Source organism: Paramisgurnus dabryanus, chromosome 13 (assembly GCF_030506205.2).
Source record: "Paramisgurnus dabryanus chromosome 13, PD_genome_1.1, whole genome shotgun sequence".
In the NCBI taxonomy this organism is placed as follows: domain Eukaryota; kingdom Metazoa; phylum Chordata; class Actinopteri; order Cypriniformes; family Cobitidae; genus Paramisgurnus; species Paramisgurnus dabryanus.
The window spans coordinates 12,958,297-12,977,892 of record NC_133349.1 but is presented as its reverse complement, the minus strand read 5'-3'; the positions used below and the strand labels follow the sequence as shown (position 1 = coordinate 12,977,892).

The 19,596-nt window shown below is 36.5% G+C and overlaps 1 protein-coding gene and 1 long non-coding RNA gene across 2 annotated transcripts in view; one reads left to right on the top strand and one right to left on the bottom strand.

The window, feature by feature from the left end:
- Positions 1–1,422: 1,422 nt before the first annotated feature.
- fhl3a (four and a half LIM domains 3a) overlaps positions 1,423–19,596 on the top strand; it is a 45,433-nt gene continuing 27,259 nt past the window's right edge. The window contains exon 1 of the mRNA XM_065298377.2: positions 1,423–1,620. The gene's annotated coding sequence lies outside the window, so the exon portion shown is untranslated. The remainder of the gene's footprint in view (positions 1,621–19,596) is intronic.
- LOC135788914 (uncharacterized) lies at positions 10,853–13,271 on the bottom strand. The gene is made up of 2 exons (XR_010547469.2): positions 11,757–13,271; positions 10,853–11,108 (listed from the first exon to the last, which is right to left on the bottom strand). It is a non-coding gene; the product is annotated as an uncharacterized lncRNA (long non-coding RNA).

Sequence of the window (19,596 nt, the reverse complement as noted above, 5' to 3'; positions counted from 1 at the left end):
GTGGAATACCCTTACTTGACAGATATATAACTGTTTGGTTTTTAATATAGGCCTTTAAAATCACACAAATGACATAATAGTACTAACCAAAAGCTGAGCTCAATATTTTGGAATTTCTGCCCTGACCAAGTTTCTATAGGACAGCAACAACATAAAGAGATGTGAAGTCCGCCTTCACTTTATTGGTGGTCACAGCTAACTAGCATGTGTTGTTCACCTGTATGAGTGCTATACATTACAGTATGAGATATTTTTTATGACTCCTGTTTATTGAATGAAGTCATTCGGTCCAATTAGGAAAGTTTACTTTTGAGGAGTATTTCTTGAAACACATGAAACCGGTCACGAGACACATGAAACTATTTAACAGATTTAAAACGTATAATTTACATTTTACCATGGCTGTTAATAACGCTTCTTTATTCTTCCAGGAAAAGTCTCTCGTGGATGTTTGGTGCATACTCTCACACTATGACCACAAAGCCCTGTAAACATTAAATACGAGACCCTTAACGGTCATAATACTAGTATTTACATTTCCCAACTGGCAGTGTGTATTGTGAATATGAAAGTGCTATTTGAGTACATGACTACAAAGTGAAAACTGATATCAAAGCATCACTTACCTCTATTATTATACAATAATACACTCGAAGAAAATGAAGTGCCTGAAGTAGGCCTACCTAATTCTTAAAAGTAAAGTTTGTGAAGCTGGGTTAAACCATAAATGGCCAAGCATAATACATTTGATGTTAGACATCAATATAATTGGTCTATATTGTCTATTTGTGGTTCAGTTGAGCATTGTTAGTATCAGAAAAAGTTGTACTTTGCACAAACTAATTAAACAATGTGTAGATTAAATGCGATGTAAATTGTTTTGGATTAAAGCGACTGCCAAATAGATAAAACAACATAAAGAAAGAACAGGGAAACAAAAACTGACAGAAACTGTTTGGAGGAGATCCATGTTTTTATAAAGCATGCCAACATTGCAACAGAAGTTGCATGTTATTAATGATTCGACAATAGGCTATGTTGGTTTGTTTGGACTGTGAGTTATAGTTATGTGAAGAGAATCCTTTTGGAAACATGCCTGTTAGGCTTTATATTAGTTAGTCTGGTTTCATAAATCAAATCAATACAGCCCTGTTCCATTAACCCACTATCCCAGTCTGTATGCCCTATACAGCAGGAGTGAGGGGCAAAAGTTTCTTATTGTTGTGATCGATGATTAACATCAGTCAGTTTTGGGTGTCAAGTAACAGGTACAACAGGCTATACCAAAAAGACTTTCGGCCTTTTTTAATGCAAATATAGCACAATTAAGGCAAACTGTCTTAATTTCGTTGAAATTTGACAAAAGTAGGAAGACCTTTCATTCATTGGGGCGGGAGCTTGTGACTCACTTAACTTCCTCTGTATAGTAACACATGGAAGAGTTGAGCGCTATCATTTCTCCGGTCGGTGGTTTGAGAAAGAGCTGGATCCATCTTCTGCACACCCATATAAAGCAACAGGAGTACAGAAATATTAAACAGTTAACTCCGCTGACCCCAACGCGCTCGAGACGGGCAGACAGGCGCGACACGGCGCGTGTCTTTTAAGAGAATTTACAGGGTAAGCGCGATTCTTTTTTCTTTTGTCTTTAACGTTCTTTAAAATGAGAAACTCGTTAATTTGTTCATTCATTGATGAAACTTTCTGTCTAGAAAGTAAAAATCAATGGATTGTGTACCTGAGAAAGTTTTCATTCATACAAGTTGCAAGCTGTTGTAAACTGAAATATTAACGCTGCAGTCTTATTGTTAGCCTAAACACCTTTGATTGTGTATTCTTGTATGTCCTATTTTTTATTTTAAAATAAATAAATACATCTTAGTTAAATTGTTTAGCTACTCTACACTAGCCTATATTAACCCACATATTTACTAGAGTAAACTTTAGTATATATTATACTGTATTATAGTGATTTACTATAATAAGGCTATTTTAGTATCATACCATATACTTCAGCACTATAATAAGTTTCAAAAACACTATAGTATCTAGGAATTTTAGTACAGTTTACTAGGTTAAATACTAAAGTATACACTATAATATATTTTCATATGGGAATTTACATACTTCTTTATAATAACTGCTGTAACACAACAATATATTTTTGTGGGCACAAAACTTGTCTATGGGCATCACCTGTTGAAAGATAACTAGGTTGAGACATTATAGTTCAGTATGTTGCTGAATCCGCATTATTTCAGTGGTACCAAAAATGCCATTCAGTTTTGAGATGAGAGGTCCATTTAAGATGCAGTGCCTTTTTAAGGTCACTGACTCTGTTTTATGACATTACCACTATGAGCATTTTGTAGTCTTCACATTTGCGATTCTTAGAAGAATCCGGCGCACATGTCACGACACGACAGTTATTTTTGTTACGTTTCTGACAGGCAAACCACCAGTCGACATTCCTTCTTGACATTAAACGTTAAACAGTCATAAAAAAACAGAGTGAACATACAGTATGCATTCTGTTGGAAAACTGAAATATTCCTGAGTTTAGTCAGAAGTTGGAATCTGTGAAACACACCTCATCGCAGAACAAGTAGTGTTCTAGACTGTGACTAACCACTTATGGTCCAAGTTACTGTAGATGACATACTTTGACAGCTGTTTAATGATGTAACAGTCATCATTTCCATTCAGGAACAAAACGTTTATGGTAGCCTATTTTATAATCTGTGCTGTGTTTAGAAAAAATGTAATCTTGCTTTGTCCACACGTGTTAACAGAGGAAATGAGTTAATCAGTAGGTAATATGATTCACAAAGACACACCTTAAGTGTTTGAGAACAGGTGAGATTAAATAATTGATCTATCAGTGGGTGGTAGCTACTTGATAAAACGCTGATGACTTAAATTCCTTCGGCAGTTATGTTTGATTTGAGCAATACTGCAGCTGACTTTCTTTCTAAAATATATCAGGAAGATCTTGACAAACAGAGAACAGATCAAAAAGAGCTGTGAGTGGATCTGGAGAGAATGCAGGAAGAGGAGAACTGGGCCCTCAGCTCATTTCCTCTTTGTTCTCTATTTTAAAGGCATGCTACTGTGACTGGCCTCTTTTCCTCAGCATGTTGCAGGCAGCTGGTTATAATTGTCTGAACTTTTGCTACACGTTGTGTTTTAACATTTATGTGTAAAGTAATAGTTGACTTATACAGTAATCATTTGATATTTACCCAAATTGACTTTCTTAGTGAAATCAAACCTTTGATATTGTGATGATTTAAAAAATGATGATAAACTGCCTCAAAAATGTCTGGAAAGTATTATGAGATTTGGAGCTTCAAAGTTTGCTTTCACTCATTGATTCCAATGTTTGACTTAGTCTTACTCAGTCAATGTGCTATAATTGAATACCCAGTGCTTCTGTCAACCTAGAAAATGTGAAAAAGATCAACCCAGTAACTAAGTTTTGGTAAACCATTCTCTGCAAGCATGCGGAATAAATAGGTCATTGAAATTTGGCTTCCTCTGTGATGTCAGAAGGGGATAATACCACTCCTTAATCTGCACTATCCAACCACGGCGCCATTTAGTGCAGTGATCAGCTTATTTGCATTTTAAAGGACACACCCAAAAATGGCACTTTTTGCTCACATCTACAAAGTGGCAATTTTAACATGGAATAAAAAATTATCTAGATGGTATTTTGAGCTAGAACTTTACATACGTACTCTAGGGGCACCCATGATTTATTTGACATCTTAAAAAAGTCTTGTGAAATGTCCCCTTTAAAACCGCTTACCTTATACCAGATTCCCATGCTATCGGCTGCCAGCCCTCTGCCCTTCCATTCCCATTCATTATTCTAAGAGGGGGAGTTCAGAGGTGATCGTGGAGAAACCAAATCATCCCTTTGAAACTCAAGTTCCATCCCTCTCATATACATGCCACAAACTTTATGAGGCATTAGTGTGTTTCTCACAGTTTCACTAGCTCGGTTTCCATCCACGTATTAAGCCGCAAATGTTCACAGAATGCTGGATGGAAACACCAAGCAAAATCTTTGAAATGCACGTAAAACATGCACTCACGGTAGATTTTTTTATCTGAAAAGGTGCACATAAACACCTTTGAAAATTTGCCACATAAATGAGTATGAATTGTGATGAATAATTAAATTAAACTGAAAATTAAACTGAAACCTGTCATGAAAATGTTTGGCTATTATTACCCTCCATGCACACTGTAGCTTCCAGACATAAGACATTTGACACTGGTTGCATTTTGTCTGCACGCTCTAAATCTCAAGCAGTTTATTGTAGTGAACAAAAGAACCACAGTGGCTATAACTTCTATTTCCTCGGAAGTGATGATTTGTTGTTTCGAGCACACTTGGAAACAGTGATTGATTTAACTGCCTGCTTCATAGCAATATGAACCTAATCCCTTATCCAAATTTTTTCTGGTTTACATACAGCCCTTTGTTTTGTACTGTTATTTTAATAAGATAAAACAAAGGGTTTTTATTGTCTTTTCTGCCTCTCCACTCCTCTAGCTCATCTTAAAGAGATTCATCAAAAGTGGCTTATGAGTGACCGCTTTTGAATCCAAGTTCTTAAATTAGGCTGTATTTCATTTTGTACAAACCACAACAGGGCTTCCTCTTATAAGGACCACGGTTTGTCCTGCTGTGCCAACAAAACTAGGTCTGTTATTTTTATGATGAGACTCTTTTCTTGTGGTTTAAATCCTTGCACCCCTTAAGAGTGAATAAAGTCCAAAAATGTCTATAAAGTATAACATTGCCATTTCAAAAGTCATTTTTCAGAAGTAATATTCAGGCCCATTAGAAATTGCCCTCTTAAAATGCTGGGTTATTTTCAACCCAGCATTGGGTCAAAAAGGGACGAGCCCAGGCTGTTGGGTTGTAATTTAACCCATGTTGGGATGTTTCAACCCAAAATGCTGGGTTATTTGTAACCCTTTGTTGAGTCAAATATATTTTGCGTACCTTTTTCTTGGCTAAAACGTTCTGCATTCAGAAATTGCATATTTCATCACAAAAATGTTGAGCTCTGGCCTGCCATCTCAGTATCTGACTCTATAAACTGTTTATATAAACTGTTCCCTATACAGGCGTGTACGCATAGAGTGCATAATGTATGTTTAGTTTAATTCAGTACATATTTTTTTTAATCTGATTAATTAAACTGAAAGAAACTTGCATTACTTTTTTTAAAGTAACTCAGATATTAATGTGTACATTTAAAAAGTAATGTGTTACTTTACTCCTTACTTTAGAAAAGTAATATTATTAGGTAATGCACATTACTTGTAATGCGTTACCCCCAACACTGCAGTATGAATGAAGTGACTCTTGATCATGGCCACATTGTTTGTGTAACATCTTGGAAATATAAGTAATCATTTGGATTTTTAAATAGATTAAAAGGTCATCCAGGATCATCTAAGCATTATATATGCAGGAAATTTGCATATTGTGCCTAATAAACCTACTATAGTAATAGAGCTTCAATAGTAAAGGTAATATTGTAATGATATTTTGATCATAGCCTACTATTTCTTGACCTCAAACACACCTTAAACACTGAAGCCTTTGACATGTGTCCAATTGTACATATGGCTTTATATGACTTTTGTGGGTTTACTCCACAGTAAATCTCAGTAAAACGTTCAGAAGTGTACAGTAAGGGTTAACACGATTATGCAGCGCGTCACTTCTCGTCACGTCGTCACGTGCACATTACCTTGCTTCCTGATATCACATGTGCAAACAACATGACATAGACAAGAAAACTCGAAACACTGTGTTTAATTGCCACTGACTTGTTTTCCAACTAGAATGCAAGTAAATGCTTCTTTAAGCGATTTTATATTTGAAAGAAACCCGAAAATAACAGGAAATGATTAAATTTACGTGTATATTTACAGTTGGTCTATTCACACTGGATTAGTATTACCTGAGGTAATGTCTCCGGACCTTTTAACAGAAGATAAAAGTCGCAGTAATCTTTACTGACATTGTCCGTAATAATTATTGACATTCGGACAGGACTAAAATCATTGAGAAGCTCTGGTAAAAGTTGCTATACCCCACCTCTTCATGTAAAACTAATCTCAGTGTTTCCCATACATTGATTTATTTGTGGTGGCCCACCACAGAATCAACACTGGCCCCCACAAATAGAATTTTCATGATTCCCATTTACATTTTTATTTCACCATTTAAAACCGCTTAATTCGGCTTAAAATATAATTTGATATATAATACAGATCAAATACAGATACAGATCAAAGAGTAGAAGTGAAACATATTTCAGGTGCCAACACTAGATCAAACTCAAACACAACATGATGACGTCACATATATGCTAATAAGCGGGTGACGTCATCACCACCACAGTCTCCTCAAAATCCTGTGGGAAACACTGAATCTCGTCCAAATAGTACTTTAGAGAGGTATAAAAACAATATGCAATTATCAATTAAGATGTCGAATCTGTATCCATCCCATGAATATCAGAAACGTGAAAAAAATCTATTATTATCCCAGTGTAAGAAAGGTGGTTAGGGGATTGTTTATGAATCAAGGGAAGTAACTGTGGGTTTCCTTGCGGGGGAACCCAGGTGCATCTGTGATCCTGTGAGCAACTGGTGGCTTCCTCCGAGACGGAGAAGAATGAATGGATGAAATCAGATCCTCTTAGACAGGGCCCCATGAGAGGCGACCTTCTGCTCGGTGTGATATCTGCTCACTTGTACTGTTTGTTTACATTTCCCTTCTCTTCCTTCCACTGGCTTTATTTGTCCCTCACAGATGCTTGCTGTCTCACCCTGGGCCACTTCTTGCTAAACTTTTTTGTGTGGCAGTTGGCGAAATCGTTTCATGATTGCAATTATTAGGGATTTTAGTGGAGCATCTGTATTACATGATCTTCAGATGTGGATGCGCCACTTGATCATTCTGTTAATAACATCACATTTGCGCTTTGGTTAAAATTAAGTATCTTGGCAAAACTGAAAGATGATATTTTTGCAATTTTTTTGAAACAAGGTGTTAACAGGGCGCTCAGTAGCATTTATGCATTTTAGGAAACAAGTTACAGAAGACAAAATGTGAATCAAAGACTGTACAATTATTTTTACATTTATGTGTTTGGCACACACTTTTTCTAAAACATCTTACAGTGCATTCAATTCATACATTTTTTGTGAGTCCACTTGGAATTGAACCGACTGCCTTTGCATTGCTAACACAACACTTAATCAACTCAGCCACAGGAACCCACTTATAACCATTTGCGTGTTCCCTTGAATCGAATGCATGGTGTTGTTAGCACCTTGCACTACCAGTTACTTTATCTAAGCCCCCAGTGTCTCATTTTAAAAGTGGTAAATGATTACAGGAGGTTACCAGTGTGATTTGCAGTGCCCCAGTCGTGGTTTGCGTCTGGACGCATGGCTTGCGTCAGTAAACATCTGTGGATTACATGGATTAAGTGATTGCAGTTTTTCCAGTGGTCCATGATTATTATGTCTATTATGTAAGCTGAATCCCAACCAACAGATGTTATCTATCCATCTTCACTCCTCTGTCACCCTGTGCCACAGCCCTTGAATCACTCCTGACGCACATCACCTCCAAACTGATCCAGGAATAGTCACCCTGAAGGTGTGTGCTCTTAGAGAAGAACATTTTTCAAATCTGTCAAGAGAAATGCATTGAACCTGACAATGAATACCCGCAATGCAACTTAAACACCAGCCCGTACTTGTAACAATCACATAAAACTTGCCAGGTTGGCATTCGCATTGCTTTGGTTGTCAAGGCCTCCGTAACATTCAGAATGAGAGTGAAATATATGTGTATATAACTGCAGGGAGTTTCCTGTAAAATCTGGATCCAGCACGAATAAAATCTGCAGTTTGGGGCATTGGAAAACCAACGGCATTGTGCAGTGACTGCTGTAGAAATAAGTACTGTAGTGTTATTTATATACCCTCAAGTCCTTCCAAACACGTATGCTATTATTTTATCAATCAAATGCAAAACGAGAAATGGAACAGCGATCTTTTCCATACAACCACAGTTTATGGTGACTGTTTATCAAGCTCAAAGAATGACATAAAAGCATTCTTTACTACTTGAGCCTTACATTACAAGTCATTTACATCTCCCCCTTCAGTTATTTAACTTAAGAACATGAGTGTTATGTCATAAATGATGACAGATATTTATTTTGGGGTCATCTTACCCTTTAAAGATGCACTTTGTTTATGTTGGATTATATTGCAGATGCAACGTACCTATTGAAACTTAAATCTTGCTTTCTAAACCATAAAAGCACATTTGAAATACTCAGACATGTGTTACGATACAAACTGCTCTGTTTAGCTTCATAGTCGTTTTTTTCTCCGTCTGACGGTGGTGGCACACCACATGATGGAAACTTACGGATCAAACATCTGTCCTCGCAGGCTGATTATTTTGACTTGATTCATCCTTGCTGATAAATGAAACAGCAACACTCTATGGCGTCTGTTGTGTAACTGTTCAGTCTAAATTAAGTTGCTATAGTAAAGTAAACAAAAATAAATACTTTGATTAAGAAGTGCTGGTTTCAAGTTGTTTTTGTGGACCAGGATAATGGTTCCTTGCAAACTACTGATAAGCAAAGGACTAAAGAGGGGATGCTTGCAAATCACAATCTGGGCCCAGTTGTTTGTTCATTTACTAGGGCTTACATCACTGGGAGATGCCATTCTCTAATAAGCCATTTAAAGGAATCAATCGCAATCATTACATCGCACATATTCTAGTTTTTTTTACAGGCTTATGTTAATAAGCTTTAAATCCCTGCATTTGCAGACGTGCACATGTGTGCAGACAGACACCTCAGCAAATTATAGGGTGCCAAGTCTGGATTGTTAGTGCTGATGACTTCCCATTGCTTAATTAACCTCCACATCTGTAAGAGATAAGAGCAAATGGCTGTGACATCATTCAGACAAGAGGAAATCTGACTCATGTGTTTCCATTTCGTATTTGTGCATCTGTTTTGTGTTTGTAAGTAATGAAGACTGACTCATTTTTGGTTGGTTTCAGACTTCTAAACAAACCTTAACAGCACACAAACTGTCAAAAAACATTTATGGGACACCGTGGACCGGCTAACCCATGCTGACCCGTGGAGCACACTGCATGAGGAATGCTGAAAAAACCAAAGCTTACCGGGTCACTTATGAAATTTTTTGTCTCCTCGGTTCAAGCTGATGTTTATGTGGTGCGCAGCTGTGCACAAACGTGTTTTCCTCTCAAGTAAACACTGCAAAATTCTTGCATCATGAAGACTAAAGTATGTACCGCTGCTTTCCAATAACAGATCTCTGACCAAAAGGAAAATTAAGGATGTTTGCAGCAGCCTGAACCAAGAGATGAAGGCAACCACTCATCAATCATAGGCCTGGCAATGTAAAACACTTTAAGTTTTTGAAAAAATATCTGAAATGAATGCTTTTCAGGACTTTCCAGTCGTTTAATGTTCATTTAATATGTAGGACTAATTGTTGCTTTGCATGCAATCCGCCTCTGTGCCACATTAAAAAGTATAAGCCATTGACCATGACCATTTTTTATTGAACATACTGGACATATGTACATTTGTAGATGTAACTGTTTATTTTTACTGAAATATTTGAGTAGGTTTTTTTTAATCGCACTGCAATGTTTCGTGAAGCAGTAAGGAGATCGGACATAAATGTCACCTTCTTTAAGGGAACACCTTTAGCTGACCACAGCTCGGCACAAAAGCCCATAAATGGGAGAAAGTGTCCTTGTTGTGTCTATAAAAGGATGGTGGCTAGTGGAAAGGATAAAGATGATTTAATACAGTGGGCCTATGCAAGGGAAAAGACTCTTCAAGCCGTATGTTTCACAACAAAGCATAAGAAAGCAAAGGCGCTTGTTGCCTGACACTTGTTGACAAGGCTGCGTAGCACATGCGCTCATTGCTTAAAGTCATTTCCATCAACAGGCTATAAAGTCAAAGCACTTTCAAATGCATCACTGGATGGTTTTCTAATGCCAGTTTTGGCACAAAAAGTCTACCAAAGATGGTGTGTTGACATTAGTTCCCAGGTGAAAAAAAATTCTATTAAAAATATACTTTAAAAAAGTGTACTAAGTATATTTTCTAGATTTTGTACTATTTTCGTCAAATCCAAGTATAGTTAAGTGTACTCAATTATGTATTAACTTCAACTTAACACCTATTTGATTACACTTCAAGTGTAAATAGTATGCTAAAATGGAACAACTTTTTTTAAACTTCAAGTGCACTAAAATACACTCCTGAAAATCAAGATTTATGAGTAATTAAGCACACTTACAGTACAATTGCATTGTATTGCAATTTTAATGGAAATACACTTAAAAAGCCATTGCAGCACAAATTATAGTTGTGTTTAAGTACATTTTGTGCATACTGCTATCATACTTATAATTAGTATAAACTATGTTAATTTAGTATGCCTCTGTAATATTTCAAGTGCTCTACAAATGCACTTCCTAACTATTTTTAGTGCTTTTAAAGTGTCCCACTATGACAATAATAATGTTTTTAAAGTGAATTTCAATTATAACCTAAACATCATAGACACGTACTTTCAGTGCAATATTATTATAGTGTATTTTTTATATTTTAAGTATATTTAATTTGTACTTTTATCCCCATTTTGTTATACTTAAGCATGAATATTGCTGTTACACTACAAGTGTATAATATAACAATTCAGTTCAAATGCACACAAACAGATTACAAACTGCATTTCAAAAAAGGATCTTTATTAATGACACAAAAGTAACACACAAAACAGATATTGGCAAAATGGGGAACCTTAAACAGTCGACTTTCTTTGAAATGCCGGGAAGAGAACAATTGCGAACAACTTGTACTATATGGACATCTAGCTCTGATTTGAACTACTGGAGGCCTTGTAACTGGCATTGTTGCACTTCCTCCGTAGAAGGTCCCGGATCTCTGCCACCTCGATGTTGGGGAATCACTCCCTCACTGCATCTGTAAAACAGGAAAGAGACATTTCAATTTCAATTTTATTTATATAGCGCTTTTCACAATTTGTAGTTGTTTCAAAGCAGCTTTACATTAAAAGAAGCAGGGGAAACAGAAAAATCGACAGACAATATAAGTAGCAAAATACAGCGGCTATGAATACACTTTACAAGTGAGCAAATTAATAATGTCTCGTATACAAGAGGGTGCTAAGTTAAGCCAATGTTGCTTGACTCCCCGGGGTTAAAAAAACCCTAGGAGAAAAACCTCAGGGAGGAACAAAAAGTCCTAGGAGGAAAAGATATACACATATATATATATATGGGATGTAAACGGATAAGGAGATTTAACGGGTTCCGTCTAGGGCTGCACGATAAATCGCATGTGTTTGTCAGGCGCATCTCCTCAGTAATGCCGGTTCCTTGATTAGTATTAAATCGCCATCAGCTGTTTTCAGATGGAGCAGCTTTAACTACAGAGCCGTAGTTCCCTGACAAGCTGGGCCATATCGCATACATATCGCAGCCGATACGTCCGCGATAATTAATGCGAAATTGCCCCGATTGTCAGTGAACTACGGCTCTGTGTAGTTAAAGCTGCTACATCTGAAAACAGCTGATGGCGATTTAATACTAATCAAGGAACCGGCATTACTGAGGAGATGCGCCTGACAAACACATGCGACTTATCGTGCAGCCCTAGTTCCGTCGGTGGTCAGGCATCGGCTGGGCATCACGTTGAAGGGCAGCCAGTAGATCAGTGGTGTGTTGACCTCCACGGCAGCCAGAACTGGTCTGTTTGTCTCAATGTCCTCGGGTTTGAGGACGAGACAGGGAGAGAGAAACAAAATCCTATTAGCGTAGGGGCCATTCACATGTAATGCAGTGTCACACAGTGTTGTGTTTTAATATCTGCTCGGTTCCAGACAGGCTAGCTATTGCGGCATTAGTAAATTACCCAGACGAGTTATGTGAATGCTTTGTTCCGTACAAGCTAACTTTTGCGAGATAAGTATAATTTACTAGACAAATTATGTGAATGCTTTGTTAAAGAAAAAAAGTCTTAAAGAATAATTCCGGTATTAAACACTTTGAGTCTCATTTCTGGTTTGTTTTGGATGAACTACAGTGATGGTCACTGAAATTTTGACAATGGGTCGTGTCTTGACTTTTTAACTTGTTTAGAAGCGTCTCTTGACTGCTTCAGAATGGAAGTCAAGGGCCATGCACAAACATGTCATTAAAACAACACTTAACGTTCATTTTCAAAACTGTGCTACTCACAGAGTGGTTTGTGGTGTTCGTTGATGATTAAAAACAAATATATCAGAGCAATGTATGATTTCAATCCGTGTTATTTGCTATAGTGGATCTATTTTTTCAGACACCTCACAACCACGTATATACTTCCGCTCTATATTTGAGTCTGAAGCGTTAGCACACTCTTGACCACTTGATGGCGACAACCACTTTGCCTAACAAGGATGCTGAACGGAACTTGGTGTCTAGCGTATAGACAGTCACAATCGAGCTCAAATTCAAACCTAAGGCTGGTCACTGAGCCATCAAATATGGGAAAAATTTGTTCCCTACTCCGAGGGCACAGTTGCTCTGCTCATGCTAGCCTTTTGAGAGAAACCGAGCGAAAAAACTACAACCAGATGTAAACAGACCCTTTTCCATTTCCGGCGGCAGAGTGATATATCAGCGAGCAATGAGTCTTCCAAGAGAAGTCAATGGAATTTTACAAAATGCCAAATAAAACACCACAGAAACTGTATTTCGCTACACTACTTGTTTTTAATCATCAACGAACACCAAGAACCACTCGGTGAGTAGCACCACTTACGAAAATTAACCATGGTTTTACTACAGTTAAGACCAAAAAAAACCATGGTTACTGTAGTAAAACCATAGCTACCACAAAATAACAATGGTTTTGACAACCATGGTTTTCAAAAACCATAGTTAAACCATGGTTAGTGTAGTAAAACCATGGTTTTGCTCATAGTAATCAATTGACCAAAAAAAACATGGTTACTACACTTTTACCACAATAAAACCATGGTTAATATTCGTAAGGGACAGTTTTGAAAATGAAGGTTAAGTGTTGTTTTAATGACATGTTTGTGCATGACCCTTGACTTCCACTCTGAAGCAGTGAAGAGACGCTTCTAAACGAGTCAAAAAAAGACACGACCCATTGTCAAAATTACAGTGTCCATCACTGTAGTTCATCCAAAATAGGGATGGGCACGAGTACTCGATTGCTCGAGTACTCGAACGTGGCATCGATGATCGATCACGAAAACGATGATCATGTGGGTTTATTAATTTATTTATTGTGGATATGGCGGCATTTGGATGTCTGGTTAGCATTACGAGCGCATATGGTAGTAAAGACTGGGTCTGGAGATGCGTGTTTGACGTCGTGTCAAGCTACGCAGACCGACGTATGACATCAGTAACATTACCATGCGTGATTCAAAAACAAACAGATAATTCCGCGCGACCGCACCGCAGAAACCCGCCGATCCGCGCAGCCCGCGAGCCCGCGAAGCCGGTCACACCTCACATCACTGAGGCACTATGGTTTAAAAGGATGTCGTGATTTTCGGAAATACAGTCAGTCAGGTGCAAAATGTACAGCGCCGTCAAAAGTTCAATGGATTATCATCTCATATTTAAACATCAAATGTCAAGAGATACCAGAGAGCCATACTAGCATTACCATTACATCTTGACTGAGGTAAGAGGACGACACGACACAGCTAAACGCTAAAATGATAGCAAAACACTTAAAGCTGCATAATGTTATGAAGCTTGAGCTTTGACTGGACGTGTTTAAAAGTGCGCCGTTTATGATGCACATCCACAAAGGGAGTTAAACTTTCCTTTCTTTTTTTTTTAGATAACTTGGTTGAAACCTTAGTTGAAGTCTTGCATTTTATGCAGATAGATGCACGTTGTACATTTATGTTGTATAAAGGCTTAATATTATGCAGAGTGCGTCAAATAGAAAGGGCTTCGGTTTGTGTTTATTAACCCTTTAGTTTCACTTCATCACGCAGCTTTTCTGTTAGAGGTTTCTGTTAAAAACATTTGATTAATTAGGAATCTAGTATGTGTTCATTGTTCTGTCAAAGTTTCTTCAAAATTAAGTTTTATTTGAGTGTTTTAATGAAAATATTTTCATTTTCACCATGACGTGTACGCCCCGCCCCTTTGATTGCCCCGCCCCCAGTTAATCGAGTACTCGTTCTTCAGACCTATGGATTAATCGAAATGAAAAAATGACATAAATGCACATCCCTAATCCAAAACAAACCAGAAATAAGACTCAAAGTGTTAAATACCAGAATTATCCTTTAATGGAGCATTTCACCTGTAGAAACATTAATCTTTATTGAAAGTGTCTCATATTTGTAGTGGAAATGTAACATACATTTCGAATTTGGTGCCTATTTGACTAAAAAAGGGGTGTTTGTAGTCTCACCACCTCAACAAAGATATTGGACTTCCTTCTTTCAATGATGCAAAATTATAATTTTTTACATCATTGAAAGAAGGAAGTGCAACACTGAAATCTGTATTTCTCCTGTCTCAGGAAATGATGCATGACCATTCAAAAACATGACTGGGGTTCTAAAGATACAAAGCTTAATACAAATGGGTGAAGTGTCCCTTTAGATTTAAAGTGATTGACTGTGTCTGATTCACAGATACCAGTTGGCAAATCATTTCAGAGCTTAGACACTTTTGATATTCTAGGGAAAATTAAGAGACCAGAATTTTGCGACCGCAGTGTACGTGTTGGATTGTATTCTGATATTAATTCTCTAAGATACGAAGGTGCTGGGCCTTTTAAGGTTTTATTGGTGATTAATAGTATTTTTAATTGTATGCGATATTTGACTGGTAGCCAGCATGACATGGGCATGAATTAAAACAATATTAAATTAAAAGATTAAACTTAACTTACATCATTTTTACACAGAAACCTCTTCAGCGTCAGCAAGGTCGACCACATGGTACATGACCTCTGTAAACACAAACATGGATAGACATCATATTAAAAAAGAAGACAATCATACAACTTTAAAATATATTTTGACTCCAAGCTTCTTTACAACAACATCTAACGTTAGTTTATCTTAAACTTAAAGTGAAGCTGGCTTGGTTACTAAACAGAATAAAGCTATTAAAACAGGCTTGCAAAATAAGCAGCATCTATCAGAACTTACCTACAGCAATGAGCTTTTAAACAACAGAAATCGTCTAAGGTTATCGTTTAAAATAGCAGAAAGAGCCATTTGCTACAGTTAGCTGAACATCTCCAACACAAGTAATCTTGCCGTTTTATTTTGAAAGTTTTAAACATCGAATTGATTCGTTTATCAGGCATTTTGCATGTTACTTTGCTCACTGAAAAACCGCATGTTCAAGTTCCTAACGTTACTGTGTACAGTGTATACTTAATGTTTCCTGTGTGTGCTTTAAATTAAAACACTTCTCGCATAAAGACAAAAATAATCACAGTGAAGAACAAAATAGGAACAAATATGGAACAGATCTGCGCGATGTAAAGGAATGAAAGTCAAACTTACCTCAGCCGTACTGTTTAGCATGAAAACGAGTCAGTAGCGGTTTGAAAAATGCCGTTGATCCTGATTGGTGGGAATGAATGGGTGGGTGCAGGTGCATTCTGGGAATTTGAGTCTTTTGCCCTGGCGTTGGTACTGCTTTAGCATGCTGCTGTAGATGTATTTTGACTACAATTTCCAAGTTGCATTGGATGTTTTTTTTTTTTTCATTATTTTGGATCCTCTGCTGGCACTTTATGTACTTTTTATAATCTGCGTTTTCACACTGATTTGTTCTTTATACTTTATCAATAATAAAAATATTAAATATTTTTATAAAATGTATAACGTTTACAAAACATGTTTAGTTGACAAACATGTTGACAGTTATTTTGAGTGATGCTCAGATTTTCTTAAATAAAAAAAACCTTTATCAATTAAATTACATTAGCATAATAATACATGTATTTAGTAAACACACTTGTAGATATATAATGTTTTTATGTTATGTGCTGCCTTGAACCCCCCACCCAGCTTTGAAAACAGAGACAGCAACTCTGTCATTAACCCTTCACACCTCACAACCAGCACTCCTTACAACCAGCTGTGAGGATTCCTAGAAACTTCCACCAGTATACATCCATATACACAAGGTTTCTGGATGTTTCACGAGTTTACTTCTGAGTATTACGTTTCCAAGCACTCTGCCTCATTTATCTGGCAAACCTAAAGTTTAGCAGGGATTTCCCATCCGTATTTGTCTGGATACAGCTCTTTTCATGCAGTGTATAGCCTACATTTTATTATTCTAACGTATTTTATGAAAGTACTCTGATATGCAACTAAAAATACACTTATTTTATAGTGTACTGTATAAAGTGTACAGAAGTCACACTTCTAATGAAGTGAGATCCTAGTATGCTAAAAAAGTAAATTAACAATTAATTTCCAAAAAATATACTTCCCATAAGTATATTGAATTGTCACTCTAAGTATGTCAAATTTAATACACTTAAAAAAAATAAACTTCTATACAATTTAAAATACATTGACAACAAAGTACACTTTCAAAAAGTACATTTAAAAAATATTTTAATTACTGGTAAATTAGTATACTTATTTTTTGGACTCTTAAGTTGAACTTAATTACATCTTTTTTTAAGTATACTTTCAAAAAGTACATTTAAAAGATAATTGAATTACTGGTAAATTCATTATACTTATTTTTTGGACTCTTAAGTTGAACTTAATTACATATTTTTTGAAGTATACTTTCAAAAAGTACATTTAAAAGATAATTGAATTACTGGTAAATTAGTATACTTATTTTTTGGACTCTTAAGTTGAACTTAATTACATATTTTTTGAAGTATACTTTCAAAAAGTACATTTAAAAGATAATTGAATTACTGGTAAATTAGTATACTTATTTTTTGGACTGTTAAGTTGAACTTAATTATATCTTTTTGGAAGTATACTTTTAAAAAGTACATATTAAATACTCTTTAAATTAAGTACAACAAGTAGAAGCATACTTGTTTTATACTTCATGTACTTCAATCATATTTCTAATACACTAAAGTATACTACTTTTTTACCTGGGTTGCTATAACCAGATGTCACTCCATCCCCCTTTCGTATTACATTTGAAACACAATAATTCTTTGTTTCTTTAACCATGTTTATCATTACAGAGCTTTATAGGTTTCCATTAACTCCGCTAGTAGAACATGGTGCTAACAACACCAACATCACAGGTTCAATTCCCAGTGAATGCATGTAGGGATAAAATGCACAGTATGAGTGCACTGAATTAAAGCTGTAAAATGCATATATTTTTGTATATAAATATTTAAATCATTCAGCATATATAAATCATTCATGGCCAACACCATAGTACTGCATGGTTATGACCAAAATCATAAATATTGACCTTGAAATTGTAATTAAAGTTAATCTTTTCCATTTTCATCCATGCACAAGGTTTAGGAGAAATACAGTAAATATGGTAAAAAAAAAAAAAACATAAAAAAAATCAGTGAAGCAGTGCAAATCTAACAAATTACACTTCTCACTTTGTTTCTATAGCATCTTTTTCAGTGTCATGATTTATTTAGGCATCTGAATTACTAGGGATGCAAGATCGAAAAAAAATCCGCGAAACTATTGTGCATATCGCAATACACATATTTCAACAGATTGCAATAAACTACAGATTTTAATACTTCAAAAGCTGTGTTGGAAATTTTTTAAGGGCACACAATGCAAAGCTTGTCAAAACATTTATTTAGCCCCAGTGTTGGGGGTAACGAATTACAAGTAACGTGCATTACGTAATAATATTACTTTTCAGAAGTAACGAGTAAAGTAACGCATTACTTGTAAATTTACACATTAATATTTGAGTTATTTTTATAAAAAGAATGCGAGTTACTTTTCAGTTTAATTAATTAGATCAAAAATTATGTACTGAATTAAACTGAACATGGTCACATAGAATTACGCACTTTATGTGTGCGCGCTTGATGGGAAACAGTTAAGGGCTCGTTATAGTCATGCGTAGGTCCTACGCCGTAGGTTCCGCGTCGGTTTTCATTTATACTTTTGCGTCGTCCTCCGTGTCGACGTGCAAACAGACCCGCAAACCGCTGGTAGGCAGTATCCACGCGTGTAACCACAGTAACAGCACGACCGTCAGAGAAGAAGAAGCTTGGCAAGTTAACCCACAAACGAAGAAGAAATAGCAACTTGTTGTGTATGATTTGAGAAGACCAGCTTTGATGGAAGTAAATAAACAGCGACTTTTGTTGCAGTTTGAGTTAAATCACTCCTCAACTTGGCTCAACTTTGTTTTCACCGTCACAAACGGAAATATCTATGACGCAGTTTTTTTTACCTGACGGGAGGGGTTCTGGTGGACCAATCACAGCGCTTGCGGTCCGCGTAGATCTGATGCGCTGTTAAAATTTTTGTAAGGTGCGCGTCAGGCTATGCGTAGCTACGCCATAGAACCTACGCACGACTATAAATCACCCTTTAGAGCCGGCAGGCCAGAGATTGACATTTTTTGTGATGGAATGAAATATAAAATTTTCAGTCATATAAAACACCTGCAAGGCCTGAAAAAGATCAAACCTCAGCCAAGTAAGAAAAAGTAACGCAAAAGTAACTTATAAGTAACGTAAGTATTACTTTCCATGAAAAGTAACTAAGTAATGCAATTAGTTACTTTTTGGGGGAGTAACTTAATATTGTAATGCATTACTTTTAAAAGTAACTTTCCCCAACACTGTTTAGCCCGACATGTGTGTGTCGCGTCATATCAAAATATGTGTTCGACGTGTCATGGGAACCTATTTGCTTTATGCATTATGTCAAAATACGTACCTGCTACAGACGCTTCAAATGGGTTTATGATAAAAAAGATGCTCACGTTTGCCAGATACTCGCTTAATCTCATGTAATCATGAGTTTAGTGTTAGGTGAGTGTCTTGTGAGTATTTTGTGAACTTCTCTTTTATGATAAACCCTTTTGACATGCATATTTTGACATGACGCACATAGATAGGTTCACATGACACACCGAACGCATACTGTATTTTGACATGACGAGCCACACATGGCACTCCGAACACATATTTTGAATTGCGGCCCTTCGGTAGAGAAGTCCATTGTTGCATTCAGTTGTATTACCTGACTAACCTCTCGCAGTTCTAACCGCTAAATGATTTAGCATCTGCTTATTCCAGAGAGTGTCCCTAAAGACAATTTGCAATTTGCCAAAGCATTGAAGTCATAAACCGCATAAACTTTATGACACGCCTAATAAACACTGTCTCTCTGGAGAAGTTTAAAGAGTTCTGCATTATATATCTCATATATAGTAACCCTTGAGAAAAGTTAGAGAGGAAT